General features: G+C 38.3%; 1 non-coding gene across 1 annotated transcript; it reads left to right on the top strand.

Moving 5' to 3' along the window:
• Positions 1-229: 229 nt before the first annotated feature.
• Positions 230-353, top strand: LOC122803047. Its single transcript, XR_006365081.1, has one exon. It is a non-coding gene; the product is annotated as a U6atac minor spliceosomal RNA (small nuclear RNA).
• The last annotated feature ends 13,335 nt before the right edge of the window (positions 354-13,688 follow it).

Here is a 13,688-nt window from a genome sequence, read left to right as displayed (position 1 = left end):
TGATGCTTACTATTTCTGAATGTTTCATTGATACTTAATACTTCTGAGGTGGATTTAATTAGAAGAGTGAGGTATGTTGCCAGTATATTTAGCGATATTTTAGTCTTTATGAAAAGCTAAGATGCATTATCTCCCTGTCAGAAAGCCATGCTGAAGTTGGTGTGCATTTTCTCTTCTACTTAATCATGACCATACTTTTAATGTTTTTGAGCCTGAATGAGAGGCAGGCATGATGTATGGAAGGAGAAAAAGTTAGTGCTCCCCTTGATAAGGATGGATGACGTCCTTGTGGCATTTACAGCACATATATGGTTAAGAAATTGCCACTTTGTGATGTCTAACCACCATTTAAGTTTTGTTCCTGATCTGGTGGAGCTTGTCCATGATGGGGTGTGAGCTATGTTTTAACTTATATATAAGGCAGTGTGGCAGGAGGATGATACTCTGGTCAGTATAACCGAGAGGGAAAAAAAAGAAAAAAAAAGAGAGAGAAAAGAAAAATAAACATTGAAGACAAGGCATGTGATGACTGATCCACTTGGCATGCAGTATAGCCAGTGCATTAAATAAATTACTGTTGCTTTTAAAGGCAACAAGAGTTACTTTATTGGAAAGGCTCACCCAGACTCAACGACAGTTTGCTGTGAGGGAAAGGTTAGTTTGCTTTATATTTTTTGTATTTTGTATTGCTTTATTGTATACAGTGATTTGTTTTCTTTACACCATGTTTTACTTGTATTCTGCTTTTAACTGCATATTAAAACTTGAAAAGAGACCACAGGTCTGTCTCTTGTGAGTCAGACAGAAATTGTTCCCACCCTGTTACTGTTGTGTTCCTAAACACCACTGTCTTTCTAGTTTCCTGCCCCTTATGTTAATTTGACCATATATCTCAGTTCCTCTGCTTTTACTGGCTGGTGTGAGTAAGCACAAAATTATCACTTTGTGAAATCGCTCCCCTTCAACTTTTTAAATTTATTGGCCATCCTATTGTATTCCGTAGTACCAGAATGCAAGTGTCCACCCCCTTTCAAGCTATCTTGCTCTTTTAAAAATAGAGGCTCCCCACTAAAACTTAACTTTTTAGACAAGTTACCCACTTTTATATCTAACTGCTTAGTGAACACTGCAGTGTTTAGGATAAACCATTTTTTTCATCTTATCTTTAAGCATCTATTACCAGACATTCTGCCTCTCAGTAGTCATCTTGGGATTAGTGCTTCTGTTTTCTCCTGGTGAGAAAATGAGTACAGTGACATTATTTCCTGGAGACTGCTGATCACCAGAAAGCCTAATAACTGCTTTATAGGTGACAGCTTGGAATCTGTGCTTATATTCTGATCCTGGTGAGAGTAAGAGCCGAGTGCATTGATTCCTGACTCTTTCTGGTTGGAGAATGAGTGTCTATGCTTAACGTACCTGATTGGTCTGGTTGCTATTCGAGACATCTATGAGAAAAAGACTACAAGCCTACAGACCCTTGCATCATCAGAGACAAGACTGTGGATCAACAAGCAGGCTTGTGCCTGCTTCTCTTCTTGGGATTGGTGCTAACATTTTGCTTCTGATGAGAGAAGAAGCAAAGGAGTATTGTATGCCTAATGTCAATAAGTTTGTCAGTAGTATACATGCTGCACTCATCACATACAATTCAAAGTAGACATATAGACCAACATATACTGAGGCACTTACATGTAACCTTCTAAACCACAAAGTCCTCCTAGACAAAGTACACATAATAAATACCCTCAGCAGCCCCAAACGTACTCTTTCAAAACAACACCCACATCAAAACATAGAGTTACATCTCATGGAGCCTCTACCTCTAAGCCCATAAGGCAAGTCACCACACAATCCAACACTTTAGTCATTGGAGACTCCATTGTGAGACACACTGATGTCCCTCTCACCAGGCTGAGTAAGGAGAAAGTTACGGTCAGTTGCTTATCAGGGGCTAGGATCCATCACATTAGCAATGCACTCAGGTCATTGGATCACAATTACCAATATGACTCAGTCATAGTCCATGTGGCAGTAAATGACCTGAGATGTACCTCCCTAGACTTTATGAAGAAAGACATCATAGAGCTGTCAGAATATGTGTCTCAGGATGGTATGAGTTTTGCATTAAGCAGAATTTTACCTTCTCCAAAGATAATGCCACAATGCAAACAAAATATGATTGATTTTAATAATTGGCTTAGTTTCTAGTGTCATTCCAAGGGGGTGCAATATTTTCTAGCATGAAAGGAGATTGTCAACAGACCACGCTGCTTTACCAGAGATTGTCTGCACCTCTCCCCTTTAGGCTTTCAAATATTAGCTAAAACATTGTCTTACCCCATAGTGCCTTTTTTAAGCAATGCCAAACTGAAAGTACTTCCGACATAGCAAATCAAACCCAAGAAAATCTAAAAGTATTACTGCTCAATGTTAGGAGACTAAACAAAAACCTCGACTCCCTGGAAGTGCTTTTTACCCTAGAGAATGCTGATGTCTCTGTGGTTTCAAAGACATGGTTTAAAGCCGCAGGCAGCACATCAACAGTGTGGGGTTATAATGCCTTCCACAGATTTAGACCAGCTACTTCACAGGCAAGGACTAAAGTTGGAGGTGTATCTATTTACATAAAAAATAAACATACTTCAAGGCTGGTCAAACAGGACAATGCACTCAAACTGCTCCATGTTCAAATCACCATAGGTAAAATCCAATACCACTTCCTTGCAAGCTATAGGTCCCCCCTCTATGACCCATGAAACCCATACCATGTATTTAAACTTATTAGAAACACTAACCTTCTAACCCAATACAATATTCATGGGTGACTTTAATTACCCCACTATTAACTGAGAATCCTATACAACATTAAATGTACATGCACAGAGATTCCTGGATTTTTGTAACACAAGCTCCCTGGACCAGATAGTCAATACACCAACTATGGGTGCAACCATACTGGATCTGGTCCTCACTAATATGGGAGAGTGCTGCACACTCCCTACTGTAATGCCTTCTATGGTAAGGTCAGACCACAAAATGCTCTCCTTTGAAGTAAAAATAAAACCTGGACCCCCAGCTAAACTGGGAATATTCAGGAACTATTCTAAGGCTAACCTCCTGCTCTTAAGTGAGAACCTGACAAAATTTCAAGCCCCTATAAACCCAGAGAACACTTCTGTCTATGCAGAACTGTTCACAGAAGCCCTGTGCAAACATGTTAATAGCTGTATAGAGGTAGCTGTACCCACCAGGAAGAAGTACAGAACTAACTCAAAAAACAAACCACCCTGGTGGAATCGCAAAATCAATCGGATGTATAACAGGAGGAAGAAACTCTTGGCGAAAATTAGGAGGTGCAGTACCCACGAGGATGAAATCAATCTCATTAAACTAAGCAAACAAATCAGAGGACAAAAAAAGTCTACCAAAGCCAAATTTGAAGTATGTTTGGCCACCCAAGTCAAGAACAGCCACAAAGCATTCTTTAGCTATGTCCACAACCTCAAAGGCAATGCACAATTGTGTGCAGAGCTCATTGTAAATGGAGCCACCTATACTTAGCCAGAAGATATAGCAAACCTCCTGGCTGATAAATTCAACTCCAACTTTACTCCTCTCTCCCCCTCAAACTTCCCTCAGGAAATATCATCAAATATAACTCCCCCTACTATCATTAGAGAACATGTCCTTAATGCCCTCTCTAAGACCAAGACCACTGCATCAATGGGCCCAGACAATATCCCAGGATGCCTTCTAAATAGCATGAAACATGACCTATCCAGCCTCTAGAATTACTATTTAACTGTAGCCTCCAAACAGGCTCGATGCCTCATGAATGTAGAAAGGAATCAGTCATCCAGTTGCACAAAGGTGGCCATCTACAAACCCTGGAAACTACAGACCCATAAGTCTTACTAGTCTTGTATGTAAAACCATGGAAAGAATTATCATGGACATGATCAACAGAGATATAGCAAACCTCCAGATGCTGCAGCCAACCCAGTTTGATTTCATCAAGGGCAGATCATGCTTAATCAACCTCATGAACTTCTTTGAGAAGGTCACCAAAGCAATGGATGAGGGCAAAATTGTTCACACTGCTTACCTTGACCTGGCCAAGGCATTTGACACAATACCCCACTCGGACATTGTTGAAAAACTCAAGATGTTAGGTACAAACCCATATGTCACCCAGTGGATAGCCAGCTGGCTTACAGACAGGACCCAGGAAGTTAGAATTGGGGAGTCCACCTCTACAAAGAGACCTTTTACAAGTGGAGTCCCTCAGGGATCAGTCTTTGGACCGCTCCTTTTTGGCATTTACTTTTCAGAAGTTAAGGCTAATGTCAGTGGTCTCTGGCTAACTAAATTTGCAGATGATTGCAAATTAGGAGCTGTCATTGAATCTCACACTGACACAAATGCTCTCCAGGAGGGGCTGACACAGACATACAACTGGTGTCAGTGTCATGGACTAAAACTAAATGCCAAGAAATGCATAATAGTATCCTTTGGGAATTCATCCATCCCTGGTAACTATCATACTGACAAAACATGCCTTAGAGTTGGCCCAGTAGTCAAGGACTTAGGGATACACATAGACAGTAATCTAGCCTTTGATCATCACATGTCTACAGTGGTGAGGAAATCATTCTATGTTGTGCAACTTATAAACAAAGGTATGGCATTTAAGTCCAAGGAAGTCATTGTTCCACTGTATTTGGCATTCATCAGACCTATCACTGAGTACAATGCTCCCTTTGGTATGTACCAAACAAGTCATATCCGACAACTGCAATGTCCTCAAAGGTTCCTCACTAAAAGAATACAGGGCATAAGTAATATGTCCTATGTAGACCACCTCAGGGCCCTATCTCTGTATTCTGTCTCCTACAGGCTTTTGAGGGGAGATCTATGCATGACATACAGGGCATTGTCAGACCCTACTCTGATGGACCTCCTGTATATCCAAAAAACAAACAGTATCATAATTACCCATTATAAAGACTTAAACCTTGCCTGTGATATAAATAAGACCTGCTGGAGAGATAGGTATGTATCCCAGAGACTACCCCATCTATGGAACAGGCTCCTCATCCAAGTAAAGCAGAATTCTTCCCTAATCCAATTCAAGTGACACTTGGACAATTGGATGGGAAATGGGAAATTCATCCCTGGTTTGGCACCTATGTTTCTGATGCAAACAGGTAACCTGTAAATGGTTCATCTCCCAGGCCCATTCTTACACTTATCAAGGGTATCAGAACTCGTTAGAGATTTGGTATGCATGGCTAGGCTTAAAAAGACCCTTGTGGTCGTTAGCCTAGTAAACACCTATGAACCTATGAAAAAAGCCATGTGGTGGCTGAGAGGATGGGTGCTTGCCATGTGTTGTGGTGGAGTGGACCTTGGCTGCAGGAGGTGAGTGTCCATCTATTTGGTGGTTGCATTGGGTGGTTGCTGCTCCCTCAAGAGTTGTTGGTGGTCTGGTACCTTTTGTACTGTTGATGGCCTTCCTTTTCACTTGCATATGCCTGTCAGGGGGTTTCATTTCATTGGTTGTGGTCAGACCTGAGCTCGGCATTTCAGGCACATGCTCAGTTAGGGGCAGAGAGACCTTTATAGCTGTGACGGGCATACCTTTCATCTTTTTGGATTTTGCATACTATTCACATTTTCCTGTATATTTTAATCCATTTTGTATAAAATTGTGGTTTTCTGGCCAGTCATTGACAAAGAATTGAGGGTTAAACTTAGGAAATAATGATAGTCAGTGGAGTTTCAAACTTGTTACCCATCAGAAAATTCATGGTAATGCAGAACCTGTTCTATCAATTTTTTAAGTTTAAAACAAAAACACAAGATATAACTGCTCTGATCAAGAGACCTAAACTCACAAGTCCAAAAAATAGTTTAGCAAAAAAGAGGCAGGTCTCACCACGATGTTGTAGAAAATAAAACTCCGTTCTCCTGACAGTAGAGGCAAAAATATACTTTATTCCATAAACAACAAGGATAAGCGCTTTCGCGTAGGTTGATACTACGCTTCATCAGATAATGTTCAAAATAAAAAACTCTGTATTTAAACCCAAAAGAGCGGGAACTTAATTGATTTCAACATTAATTACTAGACTAAATAGATTAAATACTTAGATAATTGTTTTGCACATTAATACTATTCTCACTGTTTTGAAAAACAATGTTCTTCCCTCAAAACAGAAAGCAAAATATGACTGTAGAATATATGTACACATAAAAGCATTTACCAAATAGGTTCACAATAATTATAAATATGATATAAATTCAGTAAGCAATATTTACATATTTGTATAAAAAACATTTTTAAAAAACACAATTGAGAGTGAATACTTTAAAATCAACTTACTTATTATAACAAAACTTCAGCACAACCTCACTATATCATGAACTATAGTACTTGATACCCTAAAGTGTAACTTAATGAGTATAAATTATGAAGCTATACATCTCAGTGAAAACCTTTATAAATATAAATATATAATGTAACAATGTATGTGAATATATGTATATAAATATATGAATTCAAGCAACCTTATAATTTTAATAATAGTATAAATATAAATAAATAAATAAATGAATAAATATCTAAACTTTTATTAAAAACTTTTATTGAGAACTTAACTTACTGTTAAAAATGCCCATACTCCATATGGAAAATTGTTTTGTATGGACTGTAGGTTAAACTTGAATAAAGTGCTACAGTTTTATGAACATAAGAGATTTTTGGTGTGTAAAGTCCCTTTATATGGAGATAGTATCAACTAGCTATAGAGAGTGGAACATAAATAAATAGATATATTAATATGTATATAAGGAACAGGAACCACCTACCCTTGATAGATGGTTGGTGTATTACCTTCTATTTTGCAGAATAGGTTTAATAGAAACAAATTTATTTAAGCCTGGTGAAAGATGGGCTCCTAGCCTAAATATCCACTTCAGCTCTGCCATAGCTAAATCATTACTTGTGTCTCCTCTTATTTTATTTGTATGGACCAGTTCTAGAACTCTAAAGTGAAAGACATGTTCTTTATTGTCTTTGATATGCATAGCTAAGGCATTATTTTCACAACCCTTCTTGATCTCATACAGATGGTTGTAAATTCTATCTGTTAGCTTCCTTTTTGTCAGACCAACATAAAAAGCTGTGCATCCATTACAAGTGGCTAAATATACCAAATTCTTTGTTAAGCAGGTGGCATAAAACCTAGGAATAAACTTAAAATCTAATGACGGATGAATATAAACTTGTTGTGTAGAGATATATGAACATCTACTACAACTGTTACATGAAAAAGTACCTACTCTATTAATGATTTTAATAGATGTATTGTTACTATGGGTAAAGGTATCACATAAAATTCGTTTAAGGTTTGGACAATTTTCATATAAAAACCTAGGTTTGTCCCCTACTATATTCTTCACAAGTTCATCTGTGATTAATATATTCCAATTCTTACCAATAATTCTTTCAATCTGTTTCACATCACTGGTGTATTTGACTATATATCTCAAATTTCTGGAATAAAATTGAGTAAATTTATTATATGTAGATTCTGTATTGCTAACTCTCTTAACCTCATTATTAACGGTAGGATCTATATTAACTTGGTCTTTTCTTACGTCTTGTCTAATGCTTTTTACCAAATGAATGTCATAGCCTCTTTCTATGAACAAAGACTCCATTTTATCAGCTTCTTTAATTAATGTAGTGTTGGATTTACGTAGCTTAGAAATCCTTACAAATTGGCTTTTCACTATGCCTGAGAAAGTGTGCCTCGGGTGCATACTATCAAAACTGAGCAAAGTGTTAATCCAACATGATTTCCTATAAACAGATGACGAAATGTAACCTTCATTATTCAGAGTAAGGGTTACATCTAAAAAGTTTATACTAATGGGTGAAGATTCAATAGTGAATTTGAAATAGGTGGTTGTGTTATCCAAATAACTCAAAAAATGTTCAAAGTCATTCTTTGTGCCTTCCCATATGACCAAAACATCATCAACAAAACGTTTATAGTATTTGACTCTACTAAAGGAAGGATGGTCAAATAAAAACTTCTTCTCCCAACTGAAAACCACCAGGTTGGCATATGTATTTGCACAGGGGGTGCCCATGGCAACCCCCCATGTCTGTAGATAATTGACATTGCCAAACATAAAGACATTATTATTAAGCACCAAATCAAGAAGTTGACAAATTAAGATGATTTTGTCACCAGTATAAGTCGGCTCACTGACTAGTAACTCTCTAATAGCTTCTAAACCTATTTCATTTGGAATAGATGTGAATAAATTTCTTATGTCCAGTGTTACTAGAAGATATTTGTTAGGGGTCTTGTCTAACTTCAGTTTCAGTACACTATCTAATAGTTCATAGGAATCTTTCAGAATTGAGGGTATAGAATCTACTATTGGTCTGAGATTGTGCTCAATAAATTTGGAAATGTTAGAAGTAACCCACCCTTTTCCTGAAACAATAGGCCTCATAGGCATGGGTGTAACTTGCTTATGAACCTTTGGTAAACCCTTTATGACGGGTATCAAAGGGTGTTCTATGAAAAAATAACTGTGAAGATCAATACTAATCTGTCTACAGTATAATAAGTCATTGATGGTATCCTGTACATTTTTAATTATTTTGTTAAGGTCATTAAAACTAATAATAGTATAAGTATTAACATCAGAAAGTAAATCTGACATAAGTCTCTCATAATCTAGTGTATCAAATATAGCAATCCCTCCTCCCTTGTCAGCTGGTCTAAAAACTACTTCAGCTGTTTTCTTAAATTTATCTAACGACTTATATTCTGAAGGAGAGAGATTTATATAAGCAACCTTCCTATTCCTTTTCGAGAAAAATGAATAAAAGTCATTCTCACGTTTTTAAGAAACTTTCCACACTCACCGAATGTGTTGGAACATAATTGCTTTTACGTTTAAAAAGACTGTTAAAATCAGTGGTTGCCTCAATAGTATCTTTAAAAAACATTTTCAATGAAATTGTCCTACAAAATAAACGTAAATCAAACAAAGTATCAGTTAAAGTGCTACTCAATGCAGGAATAAAGCTTAAGCCTCTGCTTAATAGTGCAATGTCTGCATCATCCAATACCAAACTAGACATATTGTAAGGTAAAACAGTCAATTTCTTGCTTTTCTTGCATCTTCGTACCTTTCTCCGGTTAGTTTTCGCTTTCTGGGTCCTCTGCTGTTCGATCGCCCTCTGTTGCGTACAACCTGTTTTATTGGATAAGGTAAAAAACGTGTATCTTGCTTCACTTTCGGTATAGCTCCTGTTGCAAATTCTGGCGGAATATCTAAGAGAGCTTGCTGATTCGGCGGTGGAGTCGCGGAGACACTCTCCCTAAAATTGGCAACCGCAGGGGATGTGGAACTGATATTAGGACCTGTGGAATTCCCCAAAACCACAGGAGTGTGTTGATTAAAGTGGAAATCAGTTCTAGTGGAAGAAGCAGGCTCAGCCGATACGTCATCAGCCCGCTGACGTGCTTGCATAGCATTATACCTTGGCCAAACAAAGATCTGACCGAGAGAAAAGTCTTTATAGTCCCTTTGAAGTTTTTTCAACTTTGTTTGTTTAAGTTTATCACTGAAGATATTGACACGTCTATAAATATCTTGTAATTTAGATCTACAATGCTCTGATTTAAAGCAAGAAAGAATGTTTTTATAAGTAGAGTCAATCTTAATCCTCAGTTCTGCTTCCAAGGGTGCAAAATACTCATTAAGGAGCCTCATATAACTAAACCCCAATTCTATATTAAGGTCCTGCCATCTTTTCAAGAGAGTAGGATGGCTTTCTCCGTATGTGGGCATGCAGAGAACCCGCATGCCCCTGGGAACCACACGGAAGTGTAAAGATGCTTCCAAATGCTGTCTTTGCCAGGCATAACGTTGCAGTCTATAAAGATCGTCTTCAAACTCTTTGGAGAGTTTGAAGAAATCAGTCATGTTTTCATCAGTATTTAGTACACTTCTATTATCGGCAGTCTCTTCTAGGTCCAGAGCCAATAAAGGGTTTATCTGGCAATGTAGTAGATCATTAAGTGCAGTACTAGTCTCCCTCATCTCTGGCCGGTAATCTAATTCAACGTTGGTGGAATCCATCGTGTCAGGCAGTCGCAACACCAACCAGATAGAACAAAAACACAAGATGTAACTGCTCTGATCAAGAGACCTAAACTCACAAGTCCAAAAAATAGTTTAGCAAAAAAGAGGCAGGTCTCACCACGATGTTGTAGAAAATAAAACTCCATTCTCCTGACAGTAGAGGCAAAAATATACTTTATTCCATAAACAAGGATAGCGCTTTGAGTTGATACTACGCTTCATCAGATAATGTTCTGATGAAGCGTAGTATCAACTCTGTAGCTATCCTTGTTGTTTATGGAATAAAGTATATTTTTGCCTCTACTGTCAGGAGAACGGAGTTTTATTTTCTACAACATCGTGGTGAGACCTGCCTCTTTTTTGCTAAACTAATTTTTTAAGTTTGTCGAAGTACTATTTAAAAAAATGCCCCTAATTTTGTACTCTTATTTCCCCATTATTGATGGCCTGGTCCAGATTTTTTGCTATAAGAGGTATGGTTATGGTTTTAGTGCAGAGGGTAGGTTTATCCCTCATATAGTTTAAGTGTGCACATTCACTGGAAATAGTCTGGCACATGGCACAGTGAGTAAAGTTGTTAATTAAGTTTGTGTTTGTTCTCTTAATTCCTCCTGATACTGGTGGATTTTGGTGGAATATGCTGCTTTAGACTTAATATGTCATTACAATTGTTATATGAGTTAAAGTCTTCATTACTTCTGAAAATGTATATTAATTGAAATGTGCGGGGTACACTATGCAGCCGCATGGTCAGAAATGGTAGAGTACTTACTGTGGTTTTTCTTTTGGCATATGCACAGAGACTGATGAGTCCAGTGGGAAAGAGGAGAGCATAATTGGGGAAGTCACATTGAAAGCAGGAACAGCAGTTGAGCCATGCTGTCCACTGGGGCGGTGCATGATGTGGTTGCAGGTAATGAGTTCAGATGGTTTAAGTGCAAAGTTTGCATCAGCCTGTGGTTTAAAGGAAGTGGTCTTGCCAGATGATGCATGCTGCTGCAAGGGGTGCTTCGGCTGACAGAACGTTATACAGTGAGGTCACAGATATATGATATCATGTTTTTTTTTTCATTGTGGGCATGGGGGGGTTGGAATTTGGGATATGGTTTAGTGAGTGTTTGGGTAAGCAAGCACTGGAGTGGGTAAGGTAGGGACATCGTTTAACCATTCGCCTACTGCTTTTAGTTAAAGAAAAGGTTTAGAATGGGGGAGTATGTGGATAATTTGAATAAAAGTTGATGTGTTTGAGGTTCAAAATCTGCTGGAATCACAAATTGCAAACACTGAAGATGGGGACAAATAAGGATTCAACTTAGTTAGTGTTAGGTTTCATTTATTACTTGGCAGTTTAGTTGGAGAAGGACAGTATCTTGGCCTTGCCAATCAAGGTAAAGTTATGGGGGTGGGACATGGGTATGTTTGAGGGTGGCGGGGAGGCTTTGCACATTTGTTTTAAGGGTGAAAGTATGTATTCAGGTAACAGATGGGAAGGCATGTTGGTTAATTTGAGTTTGCAGTAGTCTGATTTTTGGTTGGCTATTTTGATGTTTCTTGGTCTGCAGGGTAGCTGGGATAAAGGGCATTTTCATGCCATTTCATGATTCAGCAGTTCTGTGGGAACTAATAAACAGGTTTTCTTAAGGATTTTTACTGAATCAAGGGCAAGAGTGGTCAATTTGTAGGAATCTTCTTTCCTTACAGAGGAAGGAAGAGCAGGTATGGTGGGAAGGTAGATTATCGGGTTCATTTGATGTTTCTTTTGGGCTGATAAGAGGTGGTATGCTATATGGAGGAGTTCTTAAAGGAAAACTCCACCTTGGGAAAAGGTGGAAAACGTGGGTGGTCTTTTCTTTCTTTTGATACTAAAGTGAGGAAATCAAAATTTTGTAAAGTATAATCAGGTTTTAGGTACCTAAATAGTACTGGAATCATACTGTAGAAGGAAAAGCAATTGAAGATGTAAACTGTAGAATGATTTTTCCTTTCAGATTAGCTTTAGGGTTTGCAGCATTGTAGCTATGCTGGGATGTTGGGGGATATGTGAGAAACTGGGTGTTGCAATGACAAGGCTGAAGATAAAAGGCTTAAACCTAGGCTTGTTCAGGATTCCTTAAAGATGCAGGCTATGGTTGGTTTTCTTTAGCAAAAGTGAAAGTAACACATTGTAATCAAAGCGTGGATGGAGAAATTTAAGGGCAAAGTCCAGATTAAGGGTGTCATTGAGTTTTGAGCAGTTTACTAGTATGGCCTTTTACCAGGCAGGTTGGTTTGTTCATGGGGATGTGTAATTGCTTCCAAATGTGTCAGGAGGTATTGGGATGGAGTGCACAGTCTGAGAGGGGGGAATGGTTTGTGGCTCATTGGTCGGCAGGAGGGAAAGATGATTGGAGAAGGGATGCTGAAAATTTAGAGTTTTCATTTGGGTGGCACCATAGGTTTAGCAGGAAAAGTTGTGGGGTAAATGGTTCATGTCATTTGGCTAATATGGTGGTGGTATGAGTCACTGGGGTTGGTAGATGAAGTGTGTTAAGGTGGGTTAGAAAGATTAGATGCTCAATACAGGAGTTTGGGGCAGTTTTTAAAAGGAAGGTGATAGTAGGGTTATCGGACTTTACTAGATCTTGGTTGGTGGTTTATCTGTTTGAAGGGTTGGGGTACATTTGTTAGCAGAAATATTAGTAGGTTATGGCTATGGACAAGGGAAGTTTTGTGGTGAGGATGGCATGCAGCTGGTGCGTGCTCTGTTTCGGATGGTGTTGGGATTTTTAGTGTTTTGGTGGCACATTTGACAGGTAATGACTTGGAAATTATTTGCAAACCTACTGTTGGTAGTTGGATATGTGAGGATATGTTTGATTTACAGAGGTTATACAAGGATATTGGTATCACCTTGGTGTTGGTGAGGGATGGCTGGTTTAATTGTGGTGGTTTAGGCAAATGGAGGCTTTGCGTATTTATATGACAAGGTTTTGGGTGGTTGATGGAAAGGATTCAGTTTGGTTTGGAAAGGATGGAGTATACCAAATGATGTTTGGCTTTGACCTTTTAGTGCACAATTAGGTTTCTTTTGATGGTTGTGGTTTGAAGTTTTTTGGTATGAAGGAGGGGGGGAAAGCCTAGTAAGGCTGGTGGGTGGAGAATATGGGCAGGCTTGTTCCCCCTCTGGTGTTGGATGTTCATTTCAATGAGTTGGAAAATGTAAGTGAGTGGTTGGCCGCTGCTTGGTAAATAAAAGTAAGCGAGTGGAGGTAAGGGCACTGCTTATTTGGTTGGATGGTTAATTCAATAAGTGGAAAATGAAAGTGAGTGGTAGACACTGCTTGATAAGTAAATAAGCAAGCAGGGGTAAGGAGGCTGCTTATTTGGTGAGGGTGAGTGGGGTCACACTGCCCTAGTTTACAGTTATATGGGTATATATATATATATATATATATATATATATATATATATATATATATATATATATATATATATATATTGTGATTAATAAATTAAAATATTATTTGGTC

The sequence above is a fragment of the Protopterus annectens genome, chromosome 5.part0, assembly GCF_019279795.1.
Source record: "Protopterus annectens isolate FY-2018-M chromosome 5.part0, PAN1.0, whole genome shotgun sequence".
In the NCBI taxonomy this organism is placed as follows: Eukaryota; Metazoa; Chordata; order Ceratodontiformes; family Protopteridae; genus Protopterus; species Protopterus annectens.
This window is presented reverse-complemented; position numbering and strand designations above follow the sequence as displayed.